We start from the raw sequence: 18,554 nt of genomic DNA on the forward strand, positions 1-18,554 counted from the left end.
CCGTTCAGTAGTTTTTGAGAAATTAAAAAAATAAGAGTCAAAAAATCTATTTCCCATAGAAAACTTTGCGCAGGGCTACAGCTGAAACTACTGAATAAAATGGAATTTGGCAGACAGGTAGTGCTTGGGTCAGAAAGCAACCTTTATAAAAATGGTGTAAATCCGTTCTGTAGTTGCTGAGAAATTAGAAAAATAAAAGTTTCGATATCTGGGCGGAGCCTAAGTCACGTGCACGAGCTTCACTATGATTGGCTGCTAGCACTCCAAACCAGGAAGTGTTGGCAGCCATCTTGGGCAGGGTAGAGAAACCCTGACCCACTAGGTCTCCTCAGGGAGTTCCAGGAGGACCCCCAGGGCCTAAAAAATCATTTAAAAAAAAATTAAAAACAACGAAAAATTTGCACTGGGGTCACGGGTTCTCGCATTTTAATTTAATGAGGCCCTTGGGTGGGCTAGGTTGCGGGGGTATTTCTTAAAAAAAAATAGCAGGGGCTCGCAGGGGTTGCGGGGATCCGCTGGGGTCCGCATAGCCATTGGGCTTCACTTATGTTGGTAGGGGGTTGCGCGGCCCCCCTCCTGGAGTCTTCTATGTGCTTGTAACTTTGGCGTCGTTTGACGAATCTTTATGAAATTATCCAAAAAGTTTCTCTTTTTTTGATTAGCTCCTATATTGAAAGTTTGGGGGTGAATGGTGTAGGAGGGGCTGAGAAAAAAGAGGGTCCTAAAATGTGTTTTCTCCATGGAATTTCCATACAAAACTTTACAGAAGACTACGGGGGAAACTGCTGAACAAAATTATGCCAAATTTGGCAGGGAGAAAGGTGATGGTCCAGAAAGCAAGCTTTTGTTTAAATGGTGTACATCCGTTCAGTAGTTTTTGAGAAATATAACATTTTACAGATATCGAAATTTGAGAATTCTGACATGTGATTGGCTGAGGGGTTACAAGCACCAGCTTGCGACTTATTGGCTGTGAATGGTTAAAACCAGGAAGTGTTGGCAGCCATTTTGTGATTTACTCCGTCAGCTCCCATCTCTCCGTGTAGAAGCCATTGGGTCCCCAGTTTTACCTGTGCGAGGCAACACTGGCATCTGTGTCTGAGTGAGATATGCCTTTCACGCTGCCTCTCCTCATATCACCAGGTCGCGGGTATGCCTTTAGAAGCCCATCCGTTGGCTCGGAGCTTTGTGAGTCAGTCTGTTGGCACGACCCTCTAGACTACCCAAACACCACTGCACTGTCGTAAACTCTAAAACACTACCCCAGCACGATCCCCTACACTACCCAAACACCAGTGCACTACCCTAAACCCTAAAATACTACCCCCAGCACAACCCCCTACACTACCCAAACACCACTGTACTACCCTAAAGCATAAAACAGTAGCAGTACGTTGGCTTGCAGCTGTGCATCTGCGAGCCGTCGTGTCCCTAGCTGTGCATGTGCGAGTCAGTCCGTTAGGTGATAGGTGTGTCTCTGCTAGTAGGGCCATCGGCCCGTTGGTGTCTCTTTGCGAGTTAGACCGGAGCTCTCCCTCTGCGAGCCAGCATGCTGGTGTGCGTTTGCGAGCCGACGGCCCATAGCTCACACTGTGCGAGCCGATGGCCCGAGCTGAGCCCACCGGCCGCAGGTGTCCCTCTGCGAGGCTGCTCGACCGCCCGCAGGTTTCCCTGTGCTAGCCGGATCGCAGCTGTCACTCTGCGAACCGATATTGGGGATATAAGGCTTCTCTAAAAAGAGCCCTTGTGTTTATTAGTTGGAGCTATATATAAGTGCGGATGCACAGCTTCAGGTTATTCAGAAAAACTCGATTTCCCTTATCTGTGAAGTGTACTCCATCACTTCTGTAGATATCAGCCATATGAAAATGTATGTTGTTGTTGTAGATCGACCCCATTCTATGGTCTCTGAGGTATGCAGACACAGCTTTGTTGACATTCTTCCTAGATTTTTCAATCTGAGGACAAAATTGGTTTGACCATTTACACTTCTGTCTTTGGCATATATTGGAATATACAAAGACAGTTTGAGGCAAAAGCAACATCAATTGTCGAAAGGTGTCCTTCATTATAGGCCTGGGCCAAAATTCCGTTCCGTTCACGGAAATTGCGATAATTTGGCATTTTCGCGTTCCGCGGAAAGCGCGAAAATGTCAAAATTTCTGCATTCCGCAGCATAGCGATAATTTGTTTCTTGCTCGCGCTGTAAAATAATACATACCTGAATCCCCGCGTTCGCCGAAAAGTTTTCCCGATCCGGTCGCGTTCTCCACGAGATGTTGGATTGTTGGTAGCCATTTGCGCTGTCTCGCGACAGTTCACGCCCGCAGTAACGTCATGCGTCGCGCGATCACGTCTTTCTTCTCGCGATCATGCACCGCGAGACAAGTGAAAACAAGATGGCCGCGCCCGCGAGCAACCGCATGGGTAAGTTGGCGAGCCGCGACCACGCAGAAAATACCGCGAACGGGCGGGAAAAAAATGTCCGCATCGTCGCGATATTTCCGCGTGTTTGCGGAGATTTTTAACATTTTCGCGATAATTTGCGAAAGTGAATTTCGCAAATTCCGCCCACCCCTACTTCATTAGCATTTCCGAACCTACCCCAGTCAATGTGCCTAGGTCGTTATCACCACAATGCACAATCATGAGGTCAGGGTGTTTGAGATGCAAACAGGTTTTAACCAAAGGCAACAATTGGTCCACTTCAATCCTCTCTGTCCAAACAATGTAATGTCCACATTTTGTAAACCTAGGTCTAAGTCAATACATCTCTGTTCTGCATACCTCTTGCACCAGAAAACATAGCTATGTCCTACCACCCACACTAGAATTTTGAAGCTATGGCTGAAAGGAATGGATAGATGTCTGTAGCTCATGCATTCCATTTGTAGAATAAGAGATATGTTTAAAGATGGGGAACTACTTTTTTTTGCCATACAAAATGATACCTGATTGGGAGATAAAAGGCATTATTTTTTAAAAGTAGGGTGCACATTCGTTTTGTGGAAAAGCATCTTTGTGATTGGTTAGGAACAGCAGTTTAAACTTGGAGTACATATCATAGGATAAAATTTGCTCAACTCAACCACACCTGCTACTTGCATTTGGAAGGCACTGTTCGAACGTAAAATAATCGTGAACTTTTAACCTGCACGTGCCGTTAAATGTTCAAGAAAATGTTGCAAAAAAATATCGTTAGGTTTAAAAAAATTGATGAACTTTTAACCTGCACGTGTTGTAGAATGTTCTAGAAAGTGTGTTGATAGAATACGTTGCACTTCTGACTTCTATGTGTCCTTGAATATTTAAAAAACAGTTTATATGGAAAATAAAAAAAAAACAATAGAGAGAAGTTTTGAAACCTAAAAGAATCAAGGAACTATCCTAATTTGTTCATTACATGTATTTATGTGTGGAGCAACAAAATTACAGACACAACAGCACCAGGAAGAGGAAGAAGCAGGGAGTGGGGGGACGGGGGAGATGGGCACAATGGCACACATGCACAATTAAGTACAGCACAACTATAGACAAACCATGGCCAAAATGAAACACACTAACAAGGAGCACAAGTCACACAACCTGCCAACATCACACCACTGAACAAGCATAGAAGTGAAAACCACACTGCCTGAAAGGGAGAAGGGTGAACAAAAACTCACATGAAGGGACATCTCACACACAAAGCAGCACACACACATAGGAAGCAGAGTACACCAACATCCAACACAATGCTGTCCAAACACAAACATTCGCACAATCGAACACAGGGCACAAATGCACTCGCCTGTGGCGGAAAAGCGTCCAAAAGCATCAGTACTTAACAGGCACATGAGAACGCATAAGTACAAACCCACAGTCTGGATGGGGTAGCAATTCACGTATGGCAGGCAGCCTGAGAGTCCGTGACACACACATTGGCAGATAAATGAAGACAGAGCACATTTATAGACAAGTGAAAATGTGGAAACTTTATTAAAAAAGTGCGTGTCAGTACGGCCAAGAGTAGTGCCACGATACGCAGAGAAATGCAGCAGCATGCCTGAATAAGGAATGTAGGAAAACGTCCATGTTCACCTCGGGGTAGTCCATCACCAACACACGTCAGTGTCAAGCAGTGTTGGATGTCCGCACCTCGGACATGATTCGACGCCAATGCAGCCATGTCCACTGTTGTTTTGGGGCATGTGACCAGATGTACAATGTGCAACGATGCGGGGGGACACGTGCAATGTGGCACATCGAGTCGTGGTTGCAGGTACCTTCTCACTCATCCATGAAGGTGAGTGCAGCTGCGTAAGCCACTATCTCTAATGAGTAATGGTTGGCCACAATATTTGACATGTCGTCGACGTAATCCATCAGCTGACCGGGACAGATGTGCTGACTTAAACCGCTGTACCCAATGTGCACCAAAGGAGAATCGGGAAGTGGGTCAATTTGCTCACTGCATACTACGACATGTGCAATCTCCCAGGCCCAGTTCCCAACATGCATGCCAAACATCCATGCATGCCATTAATGGACATCACCATGACACTCCTGGTCGTGGGCCAACAGGGGGCGCACACACCCGTCGTAATCCATGTCAGTTACCCACTCGTTGGAGAGGCACTCGTCCATGCACCACTCGGATAGGCACATGCGACATTGCAATACAGGTTGAACTCAGGTGACGTCCGCAATGTGGAAGCTCAGCCGGTAAGTGATCCACAGTACTGCCAAAGGCTGTGCACCCAGGACATGCATCAGATGTGCAAGGTATAGGTGGACGTGAATGGAGTCGACCATTTGTTCGGGATGCTCTGCCATTGCGTCAGTGGCTCTGCTTGTAGCTGCACTAGCTTGCCGTGTGCCAGTCTTGTGGATGAAATGGCACAGCTTGGTGCAATGAGCCAGATCTGTGTGCAATGGGTGCAGGGCAGGGGTGTGGTGGGAGTACGTGTGAAGGCCATTTCATGCACGCTAAGTATGACAAAGGACATTTGAGTGTGGGATGTGTACTCATTGTTCTCAAATCGCAGTGCGTGGTGTGGGAGACGGATGCAAATATTATCGCATCTGTCGGGGGGGGCTGGCCACTTGCAAGTTCCTTCTCGGAGAAGCAGATGTGCTCGCGCAAGATAGCTCAGACACAGAAGCTTTCATCTCTACAGTAACTTCTCCAGCTGCATTCATACAGGATGTGTACAAAGGACGGTCGTGGGTGTTGTGGGATGTCTGCGACCCTGGTCATCATGGATGAGATGCCCAGCACGTGGCACATGGGCGGGTTCACTGTGCGTTTAGTTGCCAAATAGCTGCTCCTCCCTCCCACAAGCCCCTACACTTTTGTATGGTACACTGTTGTATCCCGTGCACTCCTACGGCACACCACTGTAATGCCTATTCGCGCATGTCCTGCGGCATTCCAACCACACCGTGACACTGCAGTTTGGAGGTGGTGCATGCCACTTTACAACATCGACTGCTGTGGCCCAGAACACAGAGCCACACTTACCGCACCTCCTGAACACAGACATGTCCGAGACACCCCGTTCCCCTTGCCGGATAGGCAGACCCCTGCGCTGACCTGTGAACGCCAGACCAGCACACGTCGCTTGTGCATGCAGGAGGATGCGTGCGTAGCTACATGTCCAGGCTCACTGCCAACGCTGAGGTGACATGGTAACATCCGCTGACACTGTGATGTTGTAGGGCCCATCATGCTAACACAATGACCACACGGACACACTTGCTCAGATGTGGGTTCAGGGGGGCGTTGGTGGCCCTGGGGTTGTTGCGATGAGTGTTGTGGACCTCATGGGTATCCGTGTATCATGCTCATTGACTCTATGGCACCTGTGGGTGTTTCGGTGTGGCTCTTGGCTGTGTTCCCTTTCATGCTGCAGGTAGTCGTCCTGCTTAACACCAGCAGAAAGCAGGTGTCAAATCCCTGGTGCTAACGCGGCTTATCGTCAGAATTTGTTTCGGATCGCAGTTGTTGTGAAAGTTGTGATGTGGTTTTTTCGTGTACAGAAAAATAAACAAACTGGGCAGTGTATCCCGTCAAGATCCAGCACCTGACCCACTATTCCCAATCAATATAAATACAATTACATTTCTTCATTGATTTTGTGTGTACACTGTAAGTGCTCCCACTACCACTGTGCAATTCAATGCAGGATTTTAGTATTTAGAATAAATCGCAAATGTGCACCTAGTGTCTTTTTGCACGGGAACGCCTACGCTGCATTTCATTATCAGCACTTCAATGCAACTAAAGTTGAGATAAATCTAACACACTATTTAGAAGCTGGTGCAAACTGCAGACATCACCAGTATTCCCGTGATAACTGCCCCAAAATGTAACACCATGGTGGACAACACGAAATAACAGTAATAAGAACGAGAAAGAGTCACACAGCTCTTAAGTAACAACCAAAAACTTAATTGCTTTTTTTTTCTCCCAAACTTTATTTTTTCATAAACGTATATATAAAGGATAAACTAAATGTAACAAACTGAACACAAACCAACAAGGCGGAAGCCTCCTGTCGGGACCATGAATGTCGATGACACAGCCTGGAAAATAGGGCACAAAAAAAGGACGTGTGTAATGCGCATATCATAAGAGTGAGACACAGAGAAGGAAAAAAAAGCCAGAGAGAAAAAGAAAGGGAAGGAAAGAAAGGGAGTGAGAAAGGGAGAAGGGAGATAGAGAAAGAGAAGGAAAGGAAGGAAGAGAGTGAGAGAGAGAGTGAAGAGAGGGAAGTGAGTGAGAGAGAGAGAGAGAGAGAGAGAGAGAGAGAGAGAGAGAGAGAGAGAGAGAGAGAGATACTGCCGCCCCTGCGCATCCATGACCAAATAATTACCTGCTGCCACCGGAGTGTCTACCAGTGGGCACTCCACGTGCCCGTCAAAGCTCCACGGCCCGGCCGATCTCACAGATGTCGCTGAGTCATGAATGGCAGAGACCACATCAGCTTCTCTGCGGCTGGGTAGATCTTACACATGTCGCTGAGTCCTGAGTCATCAATGGCGGAGACCACATCAGCTTTTGGCAACGCAAGTCAGCATCACATGGTGGTAGGCCGCTGACGGCCATACAACTTAGGGTGTGACTAACCCTGTGCAACTCAAGTCCGCTCCACGTGGTGGTAGGCCCCTGACGGCCACATCAGCTTCGAGTGGCACTAACCCTGTGGAACTCAAGTCTGCGCCACGTGGTAGTAGGCCCCTGACGGCCATACAGCTCAGGGTGCGACTAACCCTCTGTGCAACTTTTCATGGACTCTTTATGATTGAGACCTGTGGAGCGTTTGCCATCCAGTCACCACCGGCAATAAAGGATGTGACGTTGTCGATCCATTGTATTTACGTGGTCACATGGCTAGTGACGCATTTTCATACATGTACTTTTTGCGCCTGCGCAATGCCTTCATGATATTTTCTTTCCTAAATTGTGTTTACACCTCTGAATGTATTTTATGCATCATGTGTTTATGTGCTTTGACCCCTACAGGTATTGTGATACTTAGGTGGTTGTTTTCTCCTAGTATAGGTGGTGCTAGTGAGGTCCTGGTTCCCTGCGCGATATTTTCCTAAGGTAGTTAGGGTTGCGTAGGTGGTACTTACCTGATACCAGTAGTTACTGGTTGTGTGCTATATATGTTATTTTGTACTACAGTATTTTATATCCTATGTGCTAATTTCTACAAAGTGCTAATTCCTGACAGTGGTCCTATATATATATATATTCACTGAAAAAACCATGGGTTTCACACACGTTATAGTTAGGAATTAGCATTTAAAAAACCTTTGAAATTCAGTGAAAAAACCATAGGTTTCACACACGTTATAGTTAGGAATTAGCATTTAAAAAACCTTAGAAATTCAGTGAAAAAACCATAGGTTTCACACATGTTATAGTTAGCTGGACATTTTACTCGTAAAAAACCAATGAAATTGCCCCGTTATAGTTAGTTCAGCTAACTATAACTCGCGCGCCCGCAATGCACTGCTGATGACGTCACATATTACATCACTCATGACATGGTCAGTGACATCACTCATGACATCACTGATGACATCTCAAATGACATCACTGATGACATCACTGATGACATCATCCAGTGAATGTGTGTTATTCTGAAAATTAAATATGTTTTATATATGTATATCTCAAGGTCGATGGAAGAATAAATGGGTATATAAGTGTCTAAATGGATGATTTGTTTTTGAAAAATTGATTGTGTAACTGACTGATTAAGTGTATCATAGTGAATACATCGCTTAGTGAGTAATGTTTAAATATGTAAATATCTGTATCAGTCTCTCACTTTGTGTATAATTGGCTGCATGGGTTGGTGAGTAGCTACATGGGTGTCTATATAGGTTATTAGTTGGTTTTTTGAGTATCAGTCTGAATGTCTGCATGGTTCGGTGGGGGGTATTACGTAGTGCATAGGTGCATGAATGAGTGACTCACTGTTTGTATGTGTTGAACACAGTATGTGTGCAGGACTGTATGGGTGGATGAGTGTGTGTATGGGTGTGTTAGTGAGTGAATGACTGTCTCAATAGTGTCTTTATGAGTAACTACATATGTTTTAAACTAGTATATGTGACTATTGGTGTATATATGTGAGTATATGTGAGAGTGAGAGATTGAAAGAGTTCCTGTATGAATAAGTATGTGTTTCTATAAGTGATTGTTTAAAAGACTAAGTATGTTTAAGTTTCCGTTGAAGTAAGTGTGGTGGTGTGTGTATAACTGTATATGCAAGTAAATGTATGTTTGATTCTTTATTAGCATGAGTGACTATGTGTGTGAGTAACTCTATGGATGAGTGGCATTGTGTAACAGGATGTATAGGTGTATGAGTACATATGATGAGTGAGTACATGTATGAGTGACTGAATTGGACTGTTGGTGAATGAGTGGATGTGTATGTGGATCTTAGAATTACTGAAAAGGTTGTTTTAACTGGTATTGGTATGTCCATTTTTTTGAATATTGTAGTTTCTATTTTTGAATGTGTGTGTCAAAGGTTATATTAGGGGAAGAGGAGGTCTGCCACTCTATCACAAGGATGATGTCATCAGTGATGTCATCAGTGATGTCATTTGAGATGTCATCAGTGATGTCATGAGTGATGTCACTGACCATGTCATGAGTGATGTAATATGTGACGTCATCAGCAGTGCATTGCGGGCGTGCGAGTTATAGTTAGCTGAACTAACTATAACGGGGCAATTTCATTGGTTTTTTACGAGTAAAATGTCCAGCTAACTATAACATGTGTGAAACCTATGGTTTTTTCACTGAATTTCTAAGGTTTTTTAAATGCTAATTCCTAACTATAACGTGTGTGAAACCTATGGTTTTTTCACTGAATTTCAAAGGTTTTTTAAATGCTAATTCCTAACTATAACGTGTGTGAAACCCATGGTTTTTTCAGTGAATTTGCAAGGTTTTTTAAATGCAAATTTTTTTTTTATTCTTCAATTTTTTCAAACATGTTTTTAATTTAATGTACTTACCTTTTATAAAGACTATGCTTTAATTTTTAAAATCCTTAAATATTTTTTTTTAATATATTTTTTAAAATAAACATGTAAAATTTATTTCCAGTTCTTTTTTTTTTTTTAAATTTTTTTTTGGTATGCGTACCGTAAGCTCACGGTAAGCGTACGGTTTACGCAACGTCCGTAATCTATCTACGCTGCTTGCGTATAGTTACGCACTTTGTGTAGCCGCGCGTACTGCGCGTGGGACGCGTGCGCGCTTACGCCACACGCGCACGTTACGCGGAAGTGCCGGGGAGTGACTGTTATGCGCATGCGCGCAAGCGCGTGTCTTTTTTACGCGCACGCGTACTTTTTGCCGTAAGCATACCGTAAGCGTACCGTAAGCGTACGGTAGGTCATGTGATCTTGAAACACAACTTTTGATTGGTTGAAACTACTTTCAGTTCTAGAACTCTCCTACACCACACCCATTCCCCTCATTTCTGCTTGTGATCCCTTGGGAGAAGGAGCTGGTTTGTCTTTGGGATACGATGGCAGAACAGCAGAGCTCTTCTGAGAGTGAGGCTAGCACTAGCAGCACTGTCTTGAGGCAGAGATCGAGGAAACAAAAGCCTTCTTATGTTTGGGATTATTTTACTTTTCCAGAAGGCCAGCAAAAGGTGAATGCACCCTTAGTTACTTGTAAGCTGTGTAAGCGTGTACTTTCTAGAGGTAATCCTAACAGGAAGTATTCCTTTGGGAATCACACCATGAAGAGACACCTCCAGGATGTACACAGAAGGACACATGGTCATCTTTTTGGAGGTAACTCTTCAGAAAGACGAGCCAGTACATCCACAGCAGCTCAGCCTGGACCATCACCTGCAGGGCTTACTCCTTCTTCTGCAGGTCAGGTGAGCCCTTCATCTGTGGGGGGAGAATCTCCTTTTGCTGGCCCTCTGGAAATGAACCCTCGATTTCGGAAGGTTGATATTCATTGCACATTTTGTAAAGATCTAATTTGCCATAGGGAGACCAGTGTTTCCCTAGTGAACAACAAAATAGATCAGCACATTTGTCGCTTTGAATAATTTTCCCATGCTTCCTTTCCTCTGTCCCTGCATGAACACAACGGTTCTTTTAAGAGCCAACCTTATCTTTCATCTTTTTTTTACATATGTTTTTAAAAACTTTTTTTTTTTTTTTTTTTACCGTACGCGTACGGTGCGCGTACTTTTTTTTTTTTTTTTAAAAAACACTAAAAATCAATAAACACATTACAAGGTCCTTGAGAGACTACAATTATTATTATTGTCTTACCATACTCACTGAAAAAATATTTATTCATTTGTTTTTTTAAAAAATATTTTTAAAAATGTTTGTAGTTTTCGAAAATTTTCTATATCTATCTGGAAAAAAAGAAAAAAGTATTAATATTTTTAAAACATTTTATAATACAGTACACATATTTACATGGGTGTGTGCTAAGAGTCTGCTTCTTCCCCCAAAAATTCGCTCCCCCTTTCCATCTAATGCAACTGTGAAATCACCAGAGCAATACGCAATAAATCTCTGCCTATAATTCCTCTCTGCACACAGAGTCATGTTTTCACATTAGTCCCAAAACGAAATTTCTTTGCCAATTTGAAAGCACACTTACTGCTCTTTTTTTTTCGGACCAAGTGAAAATCACTTTTTACAATTGGAAATTACTTTTACAGACTGACACATTATGAAACCACTTTTTTTGATTTATTTAAATGCACATGTCCAAGCTGTTTTTTCAGACCACCACCATGTGTATTCTCTGTGACTGCCTACACTCCAGCAAGGGCAACCAGCCTTAGTGATGCTGAATGTATTTGCATTACAGACTTAAAACTGAAAACCCCACTCGCTTCTAAATACTGTGCGTGACTATACATGGCAAGCACATGAGTGTGTGCTAAGACTCTGCTTCTTCCCCCAAAAATTCGCTCCCCCTTTCCATCTAATGCAACTGTGAAATCACCAGAGCAAGACGCAATAAATCTCTGCCTATAATTCCTCTATGCACACAGAGTCATGTTTTCACATTAGTCCCTAAACAAAATTTCTTTGCCATTTTTAAAGCACACTTACTGCTCTTTTTTTTTTCGGGGCAAGTGAAAATCACTTTTACAGACTGACACATTATGAAACCTTTTTTTTTAATTTATTTAATTGCACTTGTCCAAGCTGTTTTTTTCAGACCACCACCATGTGTATTCTCTGTGACTGCCTACACTCCAGCAAGGGCAACCAGCCTTAGTGATGCTGAATGTATTTGCATTACAGACTTAAACCTGAAAACCCCACTCGCTTCTAAATACTGTGCATGACTATACATGGCAAGCACATGGGTGTGTGCTAAGACTCTGCTTCTTCCCCCAAAAATTCGCTCCCCCTTTCCATCTAATGCAACTGTGAAATCACCAGAGCAAGACGCAATAAATCTCTGCCTATAATTCTTCTATGCACACAGAGTCATGTTTTCACATTAGTCCCAAAACGAAATTTCTTTGCCAATTTGAAAGCACACTTACTGCTCTTTTTTTTTTCGGGCCAAGTGAAAATCACTTTTTACAATTGGAAATCACTTTTACAGACTGACACATTATAAAACCACTTTTTTTGATTTATTTAAATGCACATGTCCAAGCTGTTTTTTCAGACCACCACCATGTGTATTCTCTGTGACTGCCTACAGTCCAGCAAGGGCAACCAGCCTTAGTGATGCTGAATGTATTTGCATTACAGACTTAAACCTGAAAACCCCACTCGCTTCTAAATACTGTGCATGACTATACATGGCAAGCACATGGGTGTGTGCTAAGACTCTGCTTCTTCCCCCAAAAATTCGCTCCCCCTTTCCATCTAATGCAACTGTGAAATCACCAGAGCAAGACGCAATAAATCTCTGCCTATAATTCTTCTATGCACACAGAGTAATGTTTTCACATTAGTCCCAAAACGAAATTTCTTTGCCAATTTGAAAGCACACTTACTGCTCTTTTTTTTTTCGGGCCAAGTGAAAATCACTTTTTACAATTGGAAATCACTTTTACAGACTGACACATTATAAAACCACTTTTTTTGATTTATTTAAATGCACATGTCCAAGCTGTTTTTTCAGACCACCACCATGTGTATTCTCTGTGACTGCCTACAGTCCAGCAAGGGCAACCAGCCTTAGTGATGCTGAATGTATTTGCATTACAGACTTAAACCTGAAAACCCCACTCGCTTCTAAATACTGTGCATGACTATACATGGCAAGCACATGGGTGTGTGCTAAGACTCTGCTTCTTCCCCCAAAAATTCGCTCCCCCTTTCCATCTAATGCAACTGTGAAATCACCAGAGCAAGACGCAATAAATCTCTGCCTATAATTCTTCTATGCACACAGAGTCATGTTTTCACATTAGTCCCAAAACGAAATTTCTTTGCCAATTTGAAAGCACACTTACTGCTCTTTTTTTTTTCGGGGCAAGTGTAAATCACTTTTACAGACTGACACATTATGAAACCACCATGTGTAACTACAACAAAAACAATTCCCATTTCTATTATTCATTTCTTAAGTTACCACATACATCCCCTCTCAAACTGTAAACTCACCTTTAAAATTAGTTAGTTGTGAAAGAAATGTGACACTCAAACAGCAGATTATCAGAGCCAGGATCTCTGTTGTGTTCACCTCTCTCCTCTCAGCAGAACCAGATAATGGCAAACTTTCCCTCTATTTTTCCACACATATACATGTAAGTTTCAAATCTCAGTGCTTCCCCCTTTTTTTCAAATGTAATCACACATTTCTATTGGTTGAAAACCAACCCTTTTCCAAAAGTACCCTTCCCCCAACTTGACTTCTGCCTAGTACCCTTCCCCCAACTTGACTTCTGCCTGCTACCATAGCAACAGCTCATGGAACACTGCTGTGTAGAGTTAGGTCAGAAGTTCGACACACAATGTTTCAATTCCACAGAGCAAGAGTGCTTGACTTTTCAAACCTTACAGCAAATCCATAGTACTGTTCTTTGGTTACACATTTTTTTGTACCAATACAAAACATGCTTCTATTAATTTACACATACAGCCTAGTTTTTATTCTAGAATGGTATGAAACAGCCAATCAGTTCTTTTTGTTTTGAAAAAAATATGTATGCCTCCATTTCCAAACTGTCTTTCTTTTCATATTGCCATTCTACTGAAAGACACCTCCTGAGTGCATCCAGTTCTCCTTTGAAGATGTTCACAGTGTGGATTGTAGGGCACAGCTATGTCTTCTGGAGTGAAAAGTTTGCAGAGAAAACAGGTATGATGAGAGACCTTGCTTTGCCAAATGTAGACATTAAATGGATTGGTCAGAGAGGGTTAAAGTGGCACCAATTGATGCCATTGGTGAAATCCTTCATTCAAATCCAACACCCTGACCTCATAATAGTGCACTGTGGTGGCAATGACCTAGGCACTTTGACTGGGGTAGGTCTGGAAATGCTTATGAAGGACACCTTTGCACAACTGTTTACACTTTTCCCTAAAACTGCCTTTGTGTTTTCCAACATATGCCAAAGGCAAAAATTGAACTGGTCCTATCATTTCTGTCCGCAGATTGACAAAGCAAGAAAGCACGTCAACAAATCTGTTTCTGCTTTCCTCCGTGACTATGGTATGGGTGCCATTTACCACAACAACTTGCGTTATGACATGCAAGACATTTATAGAGGAGATGGTGTGCACTTCAATGATGAAGGGAACAGAGTCTTCCTCTTGAACCTTAGACTCTGCATCGGTACTTACTTGTAGGTACCACTTAAAAAATGACTTCATAAACACAACAGCTCTTTTTAGAGCTCCCTAATTTCTAAACTCTTAAATCGGCCTTTCATTTATTTATTTTTATTTTTTTTACCGTACGCTTACCGTAAGCTTACGGTACGCGTACCCCGTGATTTTTTTTAAAATCAATAAATGTTTTTTTTGTACTTTTCTGTCCTTCTTTGACCCCCTTACAAATGTTAGGGGGTCTGTAACTCTCCTCATTGCCCCCTTTCCTTGTTTTCTCTGTTTTTTTTCTGAGTGAAACACACAAAATGGCGGCCGCCGCTTCCTGGTTTCGGCCGATTCGAATGTTTACTAAGATCTATGGGCCAATCAGAATCTCCTTCGCGCACGCCATGTTTCTTCCGTACGCTTACCGTAAGCTTACCGTACGCGTACCCCGTGATTTTTTTTAAAAATCAATAAATGTTTGTTTTGTACTTTACAGTCCTTCTTTGACCCCCTCACAAATGTAAGGGGGTCTGTAACTCTCCTCATTGCCCCCTTTTCTTGTTTTCACTCTTTTTTTTTCAGAGTGAAACACAGAAAATGGCGGCCGCCGCTTCCTGGTTTCGGCCGATTCGAATGTTTACTAAGATCTAAGAGCCAATCAGAATCGCGCTCGCGCACGCCACCGTACGCTTACCGTAAGCGTACGGTAAGCGTACCGTAAGCGGGCTCAGATATATATATTGATTTAAAGGCTATTTTCTCAGAATCTACTGAACAGATTTACACCAAACCTACAAAAGGCACTTCCTTGACCTAGGGACTACCTCTCTGCCAAATTTTGAGTAATTCTGTTCAGCCGTTCGGGCTGTAGCTCGTTCTAAAGGTCCTATGGAAAAATGCATGGGAAAAACGCGTTTTGGGACCCCCCTTTTATCTCAGCCCCCGCTTGACGGATCCCCCCGAGACTTTCAGGGTAGGAGCGGAGCGTAGCGCCCCACCTATTTTGCGAAATTCGCGAGGATTCGTCGACCGGCGCCAAAGTTATTCAAAATAGAATGTTGAGGTTTTCCTATGGAAACGTGGTCCTAACTATAACTACCTACTGGCGACCGCCAGTAGGTAATATATATATATACATATATATATATATATATATATATATGTGCAACCAGCCTTGTTCACCAATGCCAAGGCGGTGTTACAAACTGTTTTTTAACCATTTCCCATATCACGTGCTATACTCTGTGCAAAACGATAATGAAGACAGACTGGTAGTTTTTCCAACCAATAAATTAATTTGTTAACTAGTATTTAGGCAGTTATTCATTGCAATTATTGTCACAAGATTATTAAAGCTGTACCCTCAACTGTAGTTCATAGCACACCGCATCAGTATTTTACATTTCTCCGTTTCCGATTGTTAATTAGTATTTACTGTAACCAGTCGGCAAGTGGCTATAGACTGAATCACAACTTGGAAATTGTCATTCAAACATTATCACGTATCAATACGATAATTTATTGACATTACATCACGTTGTTCATGTTGTTCATCCCATTTGATACATACATTAAAGATAATGAATGCACAAGTTCCTCCGGAGTAAATAGTCAGTATTTTTCTTTCTATATAAATATCAATGTTAAATACGTTGGCTTATCAAATTCAATAACTGATTCATTCAGCCTATTGCCATTTCTTTTTCTCGAGTGGTTCTTCTTTGCTTTGAACCTTTCCTCCTCTTGCTCCTCTGCCTCTTTCTCTTGAAGGCTTTGGGTTTAGAGCTTGCTGCCTTGGTCGCAGATTGAATCTCCTGTCCTGCCTTAAAAAATCCAATTCATGATGAACTTGAGAAAAAGAAATGGGGCAAGAAATAGAAGAAATGAGCTCTGATAATGAAAATACTACTGTCAATTTAACGAACATTGTTCTCTCAGACTAAGATAAGAAGACTTTTAAATTAGAATTATCCTTTTGCCTTGAAACAGATATGAATTATGTGCAAACAAAAATTGATTTGTTGAAGTTTATAAGAATGCTAAAGTTGAAAAAAAAATACTTCAGGCTACTTCATAAACCGAGACAACAGGAAAGGACAATGGGTGAAGCTCAACAAGGAGGCCTTTCAGTTAAATATATGGGTTTAATCATGGAATTAAAAGAACTAGAGAATGAAAACACAGGACATGAAAACATTTTAGCACAAGAGCAAGGAGTGGATGTATCGGGTGATGCACCAACAGGATTTAGAATAAGGGCCTGATTTATGCCAACGACAGGGAGAGATGCTATTGATATTTCCAATTAATGTGTGACTAATGAGCTTAAAAATCTGCATACCCGTATAAGCAATAAAAAAACATGTAAACTTGCAAAAGAATATCATGCACTGATTAATAAGTTATCTAACAATGATGAATGTATTGTCAGAAACTCTGATAAAGGGGTAATATAGTCCTCTAGGCTAAAAACAATTATCTAGCTGAGGCCTATAAACAGTTATATACCAGAATGTGTTATGTTAGGGTAACAGAAGATGTCATGCTAGCGACATACAACAGCTATAATTCAGATTTATAAGATTGGCATGGGCGCTGTTTGATTAGTCAAAAGGAGTACATATTTTTGAAGATTGATAACCTTACTACACCCGTACTATACTTAACTCCAAAAGTACACAGAGATGCGGCACATCCACCAGGGTGCCTCATAATTTTGGCGATAGGGAGTGCTATTGAAAATACCTCCAAGTATGTTTATTCATTTTTAAACAGCTTTGCTAGGACCCTCCCATCCTATATCCAAGATACAGGAGACTTCCTACGGAGGATCAATGATCTTCCCTGGGAAGATGATTTCCTGTTGATTACGATCGATATAGCCACACTTTACACAAGCCTAAAACATGAGGATGGCCTGAAAGCCATTAGATATTTTTAGTTGCCAGACCACTAAAGTTATGGCAGCATACTCAGATGCTTTTAAATATGGTAGAGAGATTCCTCACAAGCAATTATTTTCTGTTCAATGGCGAACTCTTCCATCAAGTGTGTGGTACGGCAATGGGAACCTGTTTCGCCCCCAGCTATGCAAATTTGCATATGGGCTGGTGGGAGGAACAGGTGGCCTGAACCAAATACCATGAAATCTCGGACAACCATGGTACTCACTGGTGTCATTTCATTAATGACCTCTTTTTGGTCTGAAAGGGAACAGAAATTGATTCCAATTTCCTAGATCTGACAGTGGATATTAAAGACAAAAAACTAGAAACAAAGCTGTTCAGAAAACCTACTGCTGGGAACACGTTGCTACATGAAACTAGCTTCCACCCAAAAAATGTGATCAGAAGCATTCCATATGGGCAATGCCTGCGAGTGAGACGTAATTGTAGCAAAGTAGCAGAAACTAACAGTGAGCTTATGACCCTGAAGAGTCGATTTAGATCACGTTGGTATTCAGAAGGATGTATTAAGGCAGCAGCCACAAAAGCAAACAAACAACCCAGAGAGGACACATTGTTTAAAAAAGGTAAGAGGAAGAACAAACAACATGGGGAGAACACACATTTCAGGTTGATAGCTACATAAAGCAAACAACAAGGTAGTATAAGAGGTATCCTGAGTAAATACTGGTACCTCGTTAGAAATTATCCTATATTGGGGAAGGTGGTACCTCGCAACCCGCAGATTACATTCAGGAGAGCAAATCAATGAAACAAGCACAAGTAAGCAACATCTTGAAGGATACCAAAAAAGCAAAGCCAACATGGTTAAGTAGGAAGCATGGATTTTTAAAATGCTCCAAATGCAAAGCTTGTCTTTATGTGAAGAACACGGAGACATATAAATCACGCTTGTCAAGACAAAAAAGATAGAAGGCAAATTTACGTGTAAAATGGAATTCGCTATCTATGTACTGCAGTGCCCATGTGGTCTGCGATACATAGGTAGTACAATTCTTGAGGTACACAAGCGTATACTGCAGCACTTACATGCCATTAAAAATGGGGACAAAACCTATCCAATAGCATGCCACTTTGAAGCATGCCACAATAAGAACACAAAATGTTTAACACATTTTGTAATAGATGCAATGGCTGCTAACATCAGGGGAGGGAACAGAGAAAAACTGCTGAGGAAGCTGGAATCCCGTTATATTATTGAGCTCGAGACTAGGACTCCAGTGGGCCTTAATATTGGAGAGGGTTTTCACACTCACTTATAATACATCATCATAGAGATATGATAAGGCAATTAACCTC

Source organism: Triturus cristatus, chromosome 6, assembly GCF_964204655.1.
Source record: "Triturus cristatus chromosome 6, aTriCri1.1, whole genome shotgun sequence".
Classification (NCBI taxonomy): Eukaryota; Metazoa; Chordata; class Amphibia; order Caudata; family Salamandridae; genus Triturus; species Triturus cristatus.